Source organism: Parus major, chromosome 9 (genome assembly GCF_001522545.3).
Source record: "Parus major isolate Abel chromosome 9, Parus_major1.1, whole genome shotgun sequence".
Classification (NCBI taxonomy): domain Eukaryota; kingdom Metazoa; phylum Chordata; class Aves; order Passeriformes; family Paridae; genus Parus; species Parus major.
The window spans coordinates 5,542,947-5,558,608 of NC_031778.1; the positions used below are offsets into that span (position 1 = coordinate 5,542,947).

Here is a 15,662-nt window from a genome sequence, read left to right on the forward strand (position 1 = left end):
GACATGACCCTCACCCTTTCTTCCCCTCTTGTTGAAACCTAATTTCCACTGCTCTAATAGTTCTTGACTTAACTGGGACAAGGAAAATTATTCTGGGCTTCTCTGTCCTAGCAGTTACTCTATTCTGTATTAACCATCCAGAGCACTGCAAAATCATACTAAAGCCCCAGGCAAACATTCTAACACTTCCTTAAATTCCTGGTTTAATCAAATTGTCCATTTTTACTGGACATGTCTCTAGCCATATATATATATATATATACATATATGAGAATTTTCTGTATAAAAATCCTTCAGTGTTAAGAAAATTCAGAAAAGCTCATTTAACAGCATTCATTCCAAGAGCTCACAGTAAGCTAAATTTCTATCCAACCTTAAAACAGAGTTACTCCTTATACAAGATGGATTTTTTGCCCATCCTTTTAAACAATATACAAAAGTGTTTATCACACTAAAGAAAAGAAACTTCAATAAATACTACAGACCAATGAAATGCATAATTGCATTCACCAGTTTAGGCATGGAGCTGAAAGGCCTGGTTTTCAAACACTAGCTACACAACAGCCCCCTTGTGCTGTTTTAATCTAAACTATCACATTCATCCACCTAGGCCAAAGGAAATGAATTTTTAGGTGCACTCATCTCAAACTCTGACCTTTACTTTGTATCACCTATTGTCCAATATCAAAACCATGGCACCATTAATTTCTTTAAGGGATGCAAATTTGTTTCTGCACAACCCCATTTTTCACAGCAATGTAACTACAAATTTGGTTTGGTTGATGGCAGCAGTAGTTTTTGAGCAACACCATGTGCATCTCTGAAGGGATAAGCTCTTTTCAGAGCAGTGACCTATACCTTACTCTGTTACAGAGCTGTGCCATTTCTGGTGGGGAAATAGCGAAGGGAAATTTTCTGTACTGTACCGTGATAAAGCAAATACCTTGCATTTTTCAGATTCCCAAAAACTGCCAATCACTTTAACTGCAAGAGACAGCACACTGCATAAATGTATTATGACTTTCTAGAGGAGTGTATCCAGAAAAGCCTTTACTTGGAGCCACAACCTGTTTGGAAACTACTCTTCTATCAGGAAAAAGTCAGGGATGGTTTCCGTTCCCTGTAACTGAGACAAACAACCACAGTTTGAGTTCACCACCAAGTTAAGCCGTCCAGTTTCTCAGTGAACAAAATACTCCCATCCATGAGCAAGGCATTGAGTACCAGCTGATTCTGCAGCCTCTACTCTGCCCATCCTAAGGCTGGAAACAGAGATGGTTGGCTGAGGGCTGGTGTCAGCACAGGGCAGAGCAAATAAAGATACCAGTGTAATCACCCTTGAGATAAGGCAGCCAGTGCAAGCAAGCTGTCTAGGAAATACACAGCAGAGAAGCAGGAATGCAAAATGTAAGCAGGAGATCTATTAGACCTGAAAATCACCCGGACTGAGACACAACATCCTCTGCTACTGCTGCAACGTTCTGTCAAGTAATTAAGTTTTCCCCTTCTTACCTTCCCTCTCAGGACAGAGCACAACCATCTAAGAGCACACAGCTCCATTTTTCAAGTACAACAGAAAAATACAAAGTAGCAGCACACAATCAGGTTTTGGGTGGTAAACTATGCACAGTCTTCTTCCTCCTAAATTACAGCTGTAATGGAGAATGTAAGGACAAGGGGGAATGGTTTCAAACTAAAAGACAAGAGATTTAGATAGGATGTTAGGAAGAAATCCTTCCCTGTGAGGGTAGCAGGCCCTGGCACAGGTTGCCCAGAGAAGCTGTGGCTGCCCCTGGATCCCTGGAAGTGCCCAAGGCCAGGCTGGACAAGGCTTGGAGTAACCTGGGATAATGGAAAGTGTCCCAGCCCATGGCAGGGGGTAGGATGAGATGATTTTTAAAGTCCCTTCCAACCCAAACCATTCTGGGATTCTGTGAAACCATCCAGTTAATTGCTCCATGCCGTGTACCAGTGGCAGGGCCCCTGATTCCAGCCAGCCCTGCTCAGGCTCCACCCAGGTGATGCTCTGGCAGTACCAGCAATGCTAGGAGAAAGACAGGACAGAGCTCACCAGAGGTGTGTGGTACCCACTCAAACCTCTGCCACAGGGCACTTCAAAGATGGACAAACCCTTGAAGGTGGATGAAATAGCAGCTGGGATTGCCTGCACCCACCTTCACAGGCTGGGACTTTAAGTGGAGCACACTATAGCACATTAATAATAATTTTAGAAGAAAACAATACTGATTTCATTTACTTTTACAAAGCCTTTGCCCTCATCTTTGTTGACTACAAGTGTCAAAGAAACGTCAAAATAGCTTAATTTTCCTCTGCGCTGGACAAAAAGGCATGAAGAACAGACAGTAAATTTAGCTTTCCTCATTTGCACTGGGGCTTGAAGGAAGGAGAGAAGGAATGTATTATCATCAAACTGACCCCAGCATAAACTTTTATCATGGTTGTATAAACCGAAAAAGAGAAGAGATTAAGAGATTAAAAAAGATTCATCATCTCAAAGACAGTAGCTAGGTTTCAATGCAAAAAAAATTGTGGTAACAGACATCAGAACACAAAAAACTGAGCAGCTTTCCAAACACAGCTACTCCAAAACAGCAGACAATGCAATGCTCAGGCACCAGAGAATGGAGACCAAGCCAAGTGGTAAATGAATTAAATAAAAGTGGATTGTGGTCTTTATCAGTAATGTTGAATTCTCCTTTACCTGGAAGCACTGAGCAAACATGTAATTCTGCTTCAAGATGACAAGTGCAATGTGCTTGAGAAACAATATAATCTTATTTGATATGGGGACCTGCAGACTACCTGCAATGCTACCTAGCAGATTTACAGTTTCTTTATGCTGCACCTGTATCTACTAATCAGTATCCAAAAGTTACACATGACCAGAACATAATCAAACATTTTTCTAAATGCATCCACACAATATTTAAATGTAGGAAAAACATATACTGAAAATAGAATTGTTTTACTCAGGCAGCTGAAAAAACCACCATGGATCTGAAAAAATATCTCCTTTTCCCTTCAACATGAATATAGGTTTTTACAGTTTATTCCCTTCACTAAATGTCAGCCTGAAGTGCTCTGCTTAGCAAAAATTATTTTCTTAACAGCAGATCTTAATAAAAGAAAGATGTGCAGCTTTTTTTTTTTTTTTTTGACACTTTCTAACTAAACTGGGCTGCACAGAAAGGTCCCAGACCAGGAATTCCTTTGTTCATGGCAAGGTAATTACAGTGCAGTGGGTGAACAGCCCACCCCAGGCTGATGTTGATTGTACACTGTGCCATCAATGGGATCCAACAGGCCACAGTTGTGATATTTCACATCCAGTTAAAGCAAAACAGCAGCTGAAACATCCCAGAAAGGCTACATATACCCAGCAGCCAAGCTGTCAAACCCACTTCTGTAACACTGGCTGTAAGTTCAATGTGGGGATGAACCTTATGGATCATCCTGTAGGAAACTTGGTGTGTCTCAGGCTGCTCACACTGCCTGTGCCACAGCTCAGTAGCACCTCCCAGGCTTGCAGTTTGTAACATGGAACCCTGGGGATCCACAGGAAAGAGGGAGAACCACACCATGAGCTGGACTTCAAGTGTCTTTGGAGGTGGCTCCTGGGAGGGCTTCCCTTGGCAGAAGGGAATAAGCAAAGCTCTGAAGGAAGTATCAGGAAAATAAAGATGCAAATAGAAGTTGATGCAGCTCTGCCTCATAGCTCTCACCTCCAATGGTTCTGCTCCCCCAGAACAGCCTCAGCCATGCAGCACTGGAAACATTCCCTCTCCCAGAGAAAATAAGGATGGTAACTGATTCTGTCTGGGCAGCATCATCCAGTATTTGCCCAAGGTTCAAGCTGTCCATATTTTGTCAAGATGCAAGTGAAATTGATGGCATATTTTTGTCCTAATGAGACAAGAATTTCATCCACGAACACCAAGACATTTTCAAATCCCATAAGGCCATTAGTGATGACATACTGGGGCAGACAGGCAAGGAAAGAACCTACCAGGGACCTCCACACCTAGTCAAGGTTTTAGAGTTAGGATGGAAGCCTGATACAAGTCAAATCTTCACATGAAAAACAGACCCAAATCCAGACTCCAGACAAAACCCAATGGTTATCCAATATCAGAACGTGTGCACACTGCAAGTCAGTCTTATGGTGCATGGGTGGGCCAGTGGATAGTACAACTTATCCCTTGCTAGTAGAGCTTCCCAGTGAGCACAATCACTTGAAGCACCCTGTCCCTGTGGAAGCTGCAAATCTCCGCCAAGAGATGCACCATGTCATCATATGTTACCCAGAGAGGTTGTGGCTTCCACACCCCTGGAATTGTTCAAGGTCAGGCTGGATGGGGCCCTGAGCAACCCGATCTAGTGAGTGACAAGGGCTGGAGCTAGATGAGCTTTAAGGTCCCTTCCAACACAAACCATTTCATGGTTCTAGGATTCTACAATCATTCCTGAGCCACCTCTGGCTGCGGCAGCTGCTGGAGAAGCACAGCTGACAGAGCTCCAGCCCTCCCTGCAGCAGCCCAGCAGGAACAAACTGCTGAAACAGACCAAGAGACAAGTGCTGACAAACACTGTCACTCCAGTGACAGCTCTGAACACTCTGTGCTCCAGTGCTCCCACGGGATGCACTTTCTTCCCAAGCCCTGTCCTGCAGGAGGGATGCAGCCGGAGCAGGCACCACATCCAGCCCACAGGCCATCTGGCAAGATGCCTCTGATCAAGAGCCAAGAACCAGAACGGTTTTACTGGAAATATCTCCAAGCGTTTCCCAGCTACTGTTGAAAATCCCTCCTTGAACAAGGCTGGAACAGCTCCTGGCTCCAGCGCAGGTGCCTCTCCCCAGCTGCACACCGTGAGAAGTCCCTGTGCTGACAAAATCTGCCAGGGTTGTGATAGCAGCTAAGAAAACAGCAAGTAAACAACACACAAGTACTCAGAGCAGGAATACCAGCACAGCCTGATATTTATTTAATGACTCATCCAGAGGAGGATCTATCCCTTTAGGATTATGGCCAGCATGAGAACAGGTAATAGGAGAATGCATGAAATCACTGGAGCTCAGCTCCTCCTGACCTCTGAAAACAAAGGAGCCTTGGAACAGCAAAAATATCCTCTTTTCACTCTCTCTCTTCACTCTGTTGCACAATCTTTCTCCACACAGTAAAGTCACGATTTTTACTGACCGGGAAACGAGAAAGCAAGAGGCAGAGAACATCCACACAACAGCAAAACACAGACTACACCAGAAAAAGTATTTCACAGTGAGATTGCTCAGCTTTATGGAGTTTTTGGCAAAAGATTCACAGATAACATCTGAAGAGGACACTTGGAAAACACAGGCACTTAGGAAAGAGAGCTTTTAGAATTCAGTCACACCTTTTGCTTTGGGGCTTTCAAGCTTCCATCCTTTTATGCAGAACTGTGCAGATCATAGCAGACACCAAAGAGCACCAATGAATGTGAACAGTATTTTTCTCTCCAGCTACAAGACTTTTCTTCCTCAACAAGTAAAATCCCCTGACACTGCATCCTCTTGTACCTGTCAAGTCCGACATTCCTGAGAGGCTCTCCCTGCTACCAAATATACAAATGTTCAAGGAACTCACATGGCTTCAAATCTATAAAAGCACATGAAGAGTTCACTCCAGGCTGAACTTCTACTGGGATTTTCTCCTCACATTTGTGCACAAATTTATGTACAAATCACATTTATGTACACATTTATGTACAAAAGGCATGTGACACCAGTGCTGAACATTTTCGAGCGATTTCTGTGCAGGCAGAATGCCTACTGATAACCACCTATTTTTCACCATTTACACTCCACTATTGTCTTTGAGCTCAGAGCTGCAAGTTGGCTCATGACAAAAAAAAGAAAAAATAATTATTAACAAAGAAGCCATCAGAAAGGCAAATTTATTAGCCTAATTTAAAAAAAAAAGCAATTAATGCTGCTTAGCAGGCAAACTTAGGTCTACATACCTCATGGCTTCCTTTTATGTTATTTATTAAAGTGTGAGTAAAGTCTAAACGAAGACATTTTAAACCTTAACTGTCTCAGAAATGCTGGTTTTATTTCTATGTCGAGTGCAGGACTTATGTAACATTTCCCATTTTGATTTCTGTTACTAAAGGATTTTAAAACAAAACTGTACGGTCACTGCCTACAGCCCTAAGGGGCTGAGTACAAAAATAACATAAAAGATATCACAAACTCTACAAAATACAATTCTGATTTAATTTCATTCAAGCATTACGTTCTTTACTTTGGGGAAATTACTTTATCATCTTTGATAGCAAGAACTCTTCTTCAGCTCTTCTGAACACTGAAAATATCATTTGAGGTACAACTGGAACAAAACTTGAAAATGCCTTATATAATTTAATACACTCGCCAAACTAAACCAAAGTTCGTCTTACATGCAAATAAAACAACTACACCATTTTCTCCACTCACCAGAAAATATCTGTGTTCCCAATGGCTCACCTCTTTCACTAAGCACTCCATCTTTTTCAAAGACTTCTAAATCAATGAAAATTAATTAGTGGAAAATATTTCTCCTTATTTCTCCTGGTGATAAAATACACGTTTTCACAAGCAAGTTTCCATGGGTTGTGCCAGCCAGAGAGGCAGTGTCAGGCCAAGCTGGAATGAGGGTGGATCTGCCTTTGGTCAAGGCCCAAGACATCGGGCAGCTCATCTGTCACATACAAAACCTACTCACCTTCAGGACATGTTATTTTCCAGTAGGAAAGTGTGAAAAGGCTCATTTCAGAAGATGTAATGGTCCATCAGCTTTTGTCCTTAACTCTCTTTGCTGTTCCTCCCAAACTGGTGTTCTGGAGATAGAAAAAGAACTTCAATTTAAAATACAGCTCAGATAAACACTAAATTTTTCCTGCTTTCTACCAGGCCCACTGAAAGGATGCCTGAAGCCTATCTGATAGTCCAGTCACTGAATTACTGCTGTCTTATCTCAAAGGAGGCTGTAAGGAGTTATTTCCTTACCCTTGCCACCCTCACAGCTTACACATCTACCATCCACAGCAGCATACTGAGAATTCATCCTGAAGATTGGGAACGTGCAAGGGACTTACTTAAAGTCATACTGGTGCCAGAACTGAGAATTGCACAGTGTTATCAAAAGTCCCCTTTCACCTCGCCTGCTACATTTGACATACTGACATACACTTACTACACTCAAGTTTATCTCAAAAGCATAAACACTGAACTCTTCTGCTGAATTTTGCTGCAGTTCCCTTGACGACAGATTACCTTCCTTCTCCTCACCAGAGACACTTGGGTCCAACTGTGCAGCACAACTAGGGCACCTCTTGCCCTGCTTGGGACTATGAGGAGTTGGACATACGTTTGCAAAATTAGGCTAAAAAGGCAAAGCAAAAGCACTGGGAGTGTAAATGAGCAAATGTCACATTATAAGCAATTTCCCTGGCAGTCCCATTTCGCAGCCAAAATAACTAGATCACTAGCAAGAAACATCCCAAGAAGATAAATGGTGTGTTACAAGATTAACCAAGGTCACTTCTCTTACATTCGGCTTTCTAAAAAGATGCCTCCCCCAAAAACTTAACCCTAGGGCTCCATCCAAATTAAAAATTCAGTGTTGATGTACATCAATACAAACCAAATCAAAGTATTCCACAGCCTGCCAAGTGCTGACTGCCCAAGGAAAGGCCATATGCCTTCTAAGTGAGAGAAATCTCCATTTGAGAGCCACCTAAACTTTGAGACTCCTGCTGCTGCTGGGTGTTCAGAGATAACTGCCAACTCATTAAAATCCCACTTTAGAAGTTTATTAAATATGCAAACATTAATGGAATTGGACTAGCAGCTACTTAGGCAGATAAAATTTCAACGTGGCGCATCCCACAGTTCCCATTATCAATGTTGTGTCCTTTTGGAAACATCTGTTAAAGAGTCACAAAGTTGCTCAAGGCAGTGAAACCCTTCAACTCTTTCAGATTACTCAGGTCACACTCTGAACATTCCCACTAGCCTAGAAAAGACTCCTGCTTCCCAATAATTACAGCTCAGCATCTACTGTCCATTTCCACTTTTATGCTTCACTGATGGAGATGCAAAGTATCTCCAAGGGTTTCCTTTTTTAGGAATATCTGCAGGACAAGTCCCACACCTCTTTGCAAGCTCACAGGTATAGTGGTTTTACACACATCCCATATTCACAGTCCTTGTCAGCTTGCTGGAAGAATTACAAAAGAAAGAGTAGTGTGTCATACAGACAACAGGGATTAAAGAAAAGTGTTTAAAAAGCAGCTCTCCTGAATTTCAGGTAACTGCACACATGCATGTGTGTGTAGAGCTCTGTCTTGGAGATCCTTCTTTCAGCTCTCTCAAACACAAGCATCAGTCCCCCCTGCAAACATCACTCTTAGTACATTTTGCGCCACAAAATGCAGTTTCACTCCTGGGATACCCTGCAAAGTCCCAGTGCCTGGTGAGTGCCTCAACAAACATCCAAGTTTTTGATGTAGAGTGATATCGGACTTGGAATTGTTCTTCGCTAATGCTATCAGCATAATCTGAGTTAGCCCGAGAGAAAGGAGGACAAGGAATATCTCTCATCACACAGAGAATAAAGAAGTCCCTAAGAGTCCCTAATGCACCTCCAGGTGATTCTGGCAATAGCCTTTGCTCTCTCAGTGGCTTCAAAGAATGTCTGGAAGATTCAATCCTCTAATTATGGAAAAACAAGTGTGGTCTAGCACCACCTTCTCGGAGGTGTGAGGTTTCAGCAAAAGTGAAATGAAATCTTAGGGCACAACCTTGGAAAAAGCATGCCTTACAGGGGAAGAAGGGAAATGAAGGAGTATGAAGTGACCCCCAAAGAAAACACTGAGCTCATTGAGCACAAAGAGGCTGAGCAGGTTCTTTACCACCACCTTTCCTGGTTCTAGTGACAGTCTGGAGAAGCAAGGGCTGTTGCTGTAATTGTAAACAGCTTCCCAGAACCAGCCCATGGGATGCAACACTGAAGCTTGTGTTTCTTTCAGTCCTGCAACCATATGGGCGCCTCAAAATAGAAGGTTCAAGGATGCCTTGGCCGAGAGGGAATCAACAAAATCCCCCATCCATCACCTGATGCAACACCAGGCATCACATGTTGCAGAACCTTGAGCAGCAGCCAGTTTGAGGTCAGGTACACAATAGCCTCCCACTCCATGAACCAGGAAGCCAGGGCTTAGGTTTAGATCTTTTAAAGGAGAACTGAATTACTTTGGAAATTAAAGCAGAGACTTCAAGGTAATCTGGGTTCTGAAAAGGGTCCTGACTCAATCTCACATGGATTCTGGGGACTGATCTTTGCTGCTTCAGTATGTTCAGAAACACAGAAAAGCAGCCAGCTCATGGCTGGCCCCAAGGTCAGCTATTCCCTGACAAAGCAAAGGAAAACCCATACAAATCCTATTACCTCTTAAGAGATATCATGGTGACTTTCTGTTGCAGACAGTACATTCCAGCCCTAGACAGAGAAAAATGACTGTGCAAACATTCCCTAAGGCCCTGAGCACTAGGAGGCTTCTATACAGGTATGTGTTCTGCCAACTGCCCATCAGTCCACTGAGCTCCTCTTCTTGACTGCACTACACAGAGCACATCAACAGTTTGGATTATCTCTGCCCAGAGAGCTCCTGCCCACAGGAACATGCAATGGATGACTGAACACAAAAATAATACTTGTAGCTTACAGACAGAACCCTTGTTCTGCCCACCAGGCTGCAGGAGGGGCCCCTACCCACGAGAATACACTAAATCAGTTAACCAGCACCGGTATTTCCTCCCAGTACAGACAGACAAGCACACTGAAACTCCAGGACACTGTGCCTTGGGGAATGGAATACCCCATTAAAGGACAGCTCTGTTTATAAGGGAACCAGGGAGGTCACAGTGCTCTGTGTCAGGTATGTGACACACTGACCTGTGCCCAGGGACACAGGAGTCCTTCCAGCAACCCTACAGCTAAAGCAACTGCTAAACATTCTTATTCCCAAAGCGGTGTCCCAATGCCGCCAAGCAACATGGTGAACTTTAGTGTTCAGATTGCAAGGAAAACAGGTAGTAAACAAATGATTCTATGAAAACTCCACCATCCATCTGCCATCTGCTGAGGTCCATGGCACCACCAGCAAGAGAGCCCAGCACTCTGTTTGCTCCACCAACATGTAGGTGTCAGGCTGACCTGAAGCCACCAGCAGCACTGGATGCACAGCATCAGTGGGAAACTCCTCTTTGAGGGATACCTGAGCAGCCAAGACACAGGGAAGGATAACATTGCAAGGAAATTTCATCCCCCTTAGCACTAAGCCATCCTGCCACAAGCCAAAGGTCACAACTGTAGCGGCACCAACTAAGAGAGTGACAATGTAAACCTCACAAGAAAGGCTGGCACACTGATCCAGAGATATGGATGCTGGGGACAAAGTTCTTTATCCATGAGTTGGGCAAATCTGTTGTGCTAAGATAGGACCAACCAAAACTCACAAGTCTCTGAAATGTGGACAAGGCATTTCTTGGTGACTGTAACAAACCAATGGAATAAAATTAATGTTTTCTCAGCACTTTGCTGTCAGGTGACCTTGCCAATGCCCTTCTGCAGGAGACAGGATCCTCTCTGACAGAACTACCACCAGCAGCTGACCCAGCTCACTGACCAAGGCTGACACTGCTGCGCTCCCCTCTGCTCAGCTCCAAGACTGGATTCCTGATCACCTTCTTCCCGAGGGAACTCCAAAAATAGCCTTTGCTCACTCAAGGGAGTCCACGCCTGAACTAACCACAGGCAGAGGCCTTTGTTCACAGCCCACACCACAGCAGCTCGCCTGCTCCAGAGGTGGGTGCGAGGAGAAATGTAGGCCACACATGCAGACAAAAAGAGACATCCAGAGTTCAGAGATGCCAGAGAACCCATTGGCAGAGTCAGGAACTGAATGCCCATTAAAACAGCCTGCAAGTGCTGGGGTACAGCTCAACACAAGCCAGGCAGGCTAAGGACAAAACACACCTCACCAGAGAGTTAAAAACTTGTGGGCTATTTCCCCCACTAAATTGCCTGATGAATCATTAAAGAATATCTTTGTGACGTAACTATTCAGACTTACACAAAGAAGCCTTGTAATTAGCTCTCAAAGTAATCCTCTGGCCACCATCTGGAGCTCAGCCTAAACCTTGACCTCAGTCACACCAGACAGCCACACATCCGTGACACACACCTGACAGTGAGTCACACTGCTACACTGCATTCACAAAGTGGAGAAAGTTGACAGGAATGCTAAAAACTCGAGCCAACCGTAGAACTCAACAGGTTCTTCAGTTCACACCCATCACACTTAAGGAAATGGTTTCAAAAATATAAAGTTAAAAAGCAGGAGTCAGCAACCCAATCCTGCGTCTAAAACAAAATGTTTCTTCCATCGAAACCTCAGTTTATAGTAAACAAAGTTGACACATGACAGACCCAACCTTCTTCCAGTAACACAGGAGGAAAATCTTCCTAGAACCAGATTCTGACAGAAAACAGACTTACCACAGATATAAAATAACTTATTCCCCCAGGTATAAACAGCTCAAAATATTTTACTACTAAAGGATGGCAAAATTATTTTACCTAAAGCACCATATATGACTGGATATTCTTTTTCTTGCTAAAACTTTCTGATTAGTTTGAAATTCCTGTTCCCCACGAGCAAATGAAGTCTAAGATGTCTCCCACATCTTAGAATGCCTCTTAGCTAGAGAAAAATTAGTTTTCTTTAATATATAGCTCTATATTGCTTGCTGAGCTCTCCACAGCAAAGCAGTCAAGAATGATACATGCTACATCACCAAGAACAAAATTTATCTTGTCAGTCCCAGAGGAATTCTATTTCTAATAAAGTTTAGCAAGCAGATTTTAGACTTTTGTAAAACAGCCCACAACACAAGGAAGGATGGAGCAGGCTGAAAGTGCTGAAACAGTTATTGCTTAGTTCATATCTGAGAGCAAATCTCTGCAAGAATGAGAAATGTTTATTTTTTTCTAGGGATCACGTGTCTATAAAGGACAAAGAGCCTTCTGTAGTAGGAGCCATGGTCCCAGAGCAGAGACCTCCTGCCAGCTGGGCTCCTGGCACACACAATTCCCTCCAGCTCGAGGGACAGTTAAATACAAATAAGAGCAAGATTAGAACAAACCACCAGACATGGCACCATCAGGGAGACCCCAAATTCCAGCCTTTTCACTACAGAGAGACAGACTGGGGCTGTCACTGCTGCCAGGTTGTCTCCTCACATCATGCAGACTCCCAGCCCTGGACATGGGGACACTCTGGGGGTTTTTGAGTCTCCTCTAGGATCATTCCCCACAGTCAGATTGGCTTCAGTTTGGCAGGGGGTGGCTTAAAGTGATTATCTTTGCCACAACACCTTTCTCCTGGCTGCAGCTTCAGCAGGGATTACCCAAGACCAAAGTCCTACACAAGTCAATATTTAACTTGACCCTCTGCACCGCTGAGACCCACCTGGAATACTGGATATAGTCACTTATAAAAGGTTATGCAGCCATTTCTAACAAAAAATAATAACAGGCAAGCTCTCTTCTTCATGAGAACTTCTGAAGAAAAATTCTGTAGGGACAGCAGTTAGAGCCAGCATAAGTGATTTTAATAAGGGAACTAAAGGAAAATGCTTCCAGCAAAGCAGATGTCAACAATGGGATGTGTACACTGCAGACCAGGTTCAGGGCGGGGGCAAGAGCCACATGACAAAAAGCATTGAAAAACAAACCACACCAAGGTCTGGAAACTCAGCATTTGTCCCACAAGTAGTATTTTAACATTGCAATTAATCTATGTCACAAAGGCTTATATAAAAGTCTTGCACATTACCAGGAGAAGCATTTATTCTTCACTAATTACCACTAAGCATGAACTGCTCTACTAACACAGACTTTAAAATAACACAATAAACAAAAGTAATTTTTTTTTTCCCAGATTAATTGCTCCTAGTCTTCGTGAGGGTAAAAAAACTGTTTATACTAAAAAAAAAAATAATTCTCTGCATGTACCAGATATAATTTTTTGCCAATAGTCTCACCTTTTATCTTTTTGGATGGAGAGCCTTCTGCTGTGAGAAACAGCTGTTAAAATACAATTCAGGCCGAAAGTGAGTAACTGAGAGCAATTCCTTCTTTCCTACATCTGTTTCTATTCTTTATCCACCTGTTCTCTGTGATTTCTTTATTTGTTGTTAGCACTCGCACCTTTACATTTAGCAAAAACTGGTTTTGTTCTCTAAACCAGAACATCTGTTATAGCAATGATTCCCATGTAGTTATGGGTGAAAACCACCACAGACAGCATTATAAAAATGCCCCAGTTCTTCTATTTCTAACCCTTCACAGGTAGAAGTTTGGTCAGCACCCAAAAGGAAACTTTTTCAGGAAACAAAAATATTTCTCCTGGGAAAGAGTAGAAGGAAGAGGCTGAGGAAATTAGGAACATCTGGAAATAAGGAGTAGTGCACAGCTTTCATCGCAAAAAAAGTCCAAAACAAAACAACAACCACCAAAAAGACAAGCCACACACATCAGGACAGTCCAGCAAAGTGTAGCCTTGGGGAACACCTTCAGGAGCAGCTTAACTGATTTAGATCCCCGTCACTGCCCAGTGGGCGGGCCTGCCTCTCCCTGTTGGATGTACAGGCACAGACACAGAGCTCCATGGATTCAACTCCCATGTGGTGCTAATTGCCGGTCTGGCACTGGGTCCAGCCCACCACACCACTTACACCTGCATTTGAGGAGCAAAGAAAATAGACAAGCAAAGGGATGGAAAAGAGGTGCACAGGGTTCCCCTTTCCAGCAGTAATATCAAACCCATTCTTGAAATTCCACGCTTCCAGATCCATAAAGTTACCACAAAAATTCAAGTTTTCACAGCTCAAATGCCTCCTTGGAACAATAAGATCACAACTTCACTCCATCTTGGAGTGAATGGAGTGAATGAAGTGAATATTTACCTGTATTTCTTCTGCTCTGCTTTGAGACTGAGATCAGTATATTAAGAGCAGCCTACCTCTGAAGCAGTAAAACTACAGGTTAAACGAACAACTGTCAGTGAATTCATAGCAAGGTCTCATCACTTTCCAGCAGCAAAATTCTCACAGAGCTGAAATGAGAGAGGAGGCAGGATCCTGTCTGTTTTATCTAAAGGTTTTATTTTCATGTTACTTTCATAGAGGTGTTACACCCAATCACCATCCATTTAGCAAAAATGAGGCACAGTACAAGATTGTGCCTGGTGAAGCGCCCTGCCCTACAAAGAGAAAAGAGGAATGGTTTGGACTGGAAGGAATTTTAAAGCTCTCCCCATTCCAGCCCCTGCCACGAGCAGGGACACCTTCCACTATCCCAGGTTGCTCCAAGCCCTGTCGAACCCAGCCTTGGACACTTCCATGGATGGAGCAGCCACAGCTTCTCTGAGCAGCCTGTGGCAAGGCCTCACCTCCCTCACAAGGAGGAATTTCTTCCCAATATCCCATCCATCCCCGCCCTTTAGTAGTGGGAAGCTATTTCCTTTGTCCTGCACTACAGTTCCTGCTTTCCCTCATTAGTTTAAGAGCTCTACTTCTCAGGGCTAAGCCACATAGCCCAAGAGAAGCAGCCATTAAACTTATCCCATCCACTCGCCCAAACTTCTGCCACTTTTGATGCGAGAAGCATCAAAATTCCTACACTTTTTTCTGTTTACTGGAGAGGGCACAAAACCATTGGAGCCTGTGTTGGTCTTTGCCATTGTCAACAGCCCCCAGACAGGATTAGGACAGACATCAGAGGCTTAGCTCCAGGCGGGATTTGCTCCAGGTTGTCTGGAGACTGACTGGAACGCTTCCTGCTGCCCGGAAAGCAGCGCTAGCACCCCGGGACTGCTCACCTGCTTCACAACAGGCACCGCCAGCACCTCGGCGGCGGCCGGGGCCACGGCTGCACCTCTGACCGCTCTCTTAAAATGGAAAAAATCCCTTTGTAATATCAAATATACAAGCACGACAGCTCCGCACCTGCAAGCAGGAGCGGGGTTTCCTGAGCACCCCGAAGGCGAGGTACTCCATTCCCCGAGCATCCCGTGTCGCTCAGCACCCCGAGCTTCCCGGAGCATTCCCCGAGCATTCCGTACCCCCGAGAACCGCGTTCCCGGAGCACATCATTCCCTCAGCATTCCGTCATTCGGACTGCACTCCCTAAGCATCGCGCTCCCCGAGCTCCCCGTTACCTGTGCAGCCCGTACCCCCGAGCCCCCCGTTACCTGCGCAGCCCGTACCCCCGAACTCCCCGTTACCTGCACACCCCGCGTCCCCGACCGGCGCCACCGCTCCGCCTCACGCCGGTCCCGTAACGTCACCTCCGGGCGCGCGCCAGCTGCAGGCGAGATTTAAAGCAGGGGCGGGGCCTGAGGGTGTGGGTGAGGCATGAGGTATGTGGGCGGGGCTGAGCCTGTGGGCGGGGCCTGTGGGTGTGGGTGGATATATGGGGCGTGGGCAAGAGTTGAAGGGGCAGGGGAGGGGTCTGAGGGGAGTGGGCGGGGTTTAAAGCGACTGGGCATGGTCTGAT

The 15,662-nt window shown here is 44.5% G+C and overlaps 1 protein-coding gene across 6 annotated transcripts in view; it reads right to left on the reverse strand.

The window, feature by feature from the left end:
* The window catches only part of MAP3K13 (mitogen-activated protein kinase kinase kinase 13), a 68,384-nt gene extending 52,906 nt beyond the window's left edge, over positions 1 to 15,478 (reverse strand). For 4 of the 6 annotated variants that reach the window (XM_015637490.1, XM_015637496.1, XM_033516795.1 and 1 more), the window contains exons 1-2: positions 15,391 to 15,478; positions 6,762 to 6,876 (exon numbers count right to left, since the gene is read on the reverse strand). The gene's annotated coding sequence lies outside the window, so the exon portion shown is untranslated. Of the gene's footprint in view, positions 1 to 6,761; positions 6,877 to 13,147; positions 13,642 to 15,390 lie in introns of those variants that run through there. The other 2 variants (XM_033516794.1, XM_033516796.1) reach the window with 2 other exon arrangements.
* Between the last annotated feature and the right edge of the window lie 184 nt (positions 15,479 to 15,662).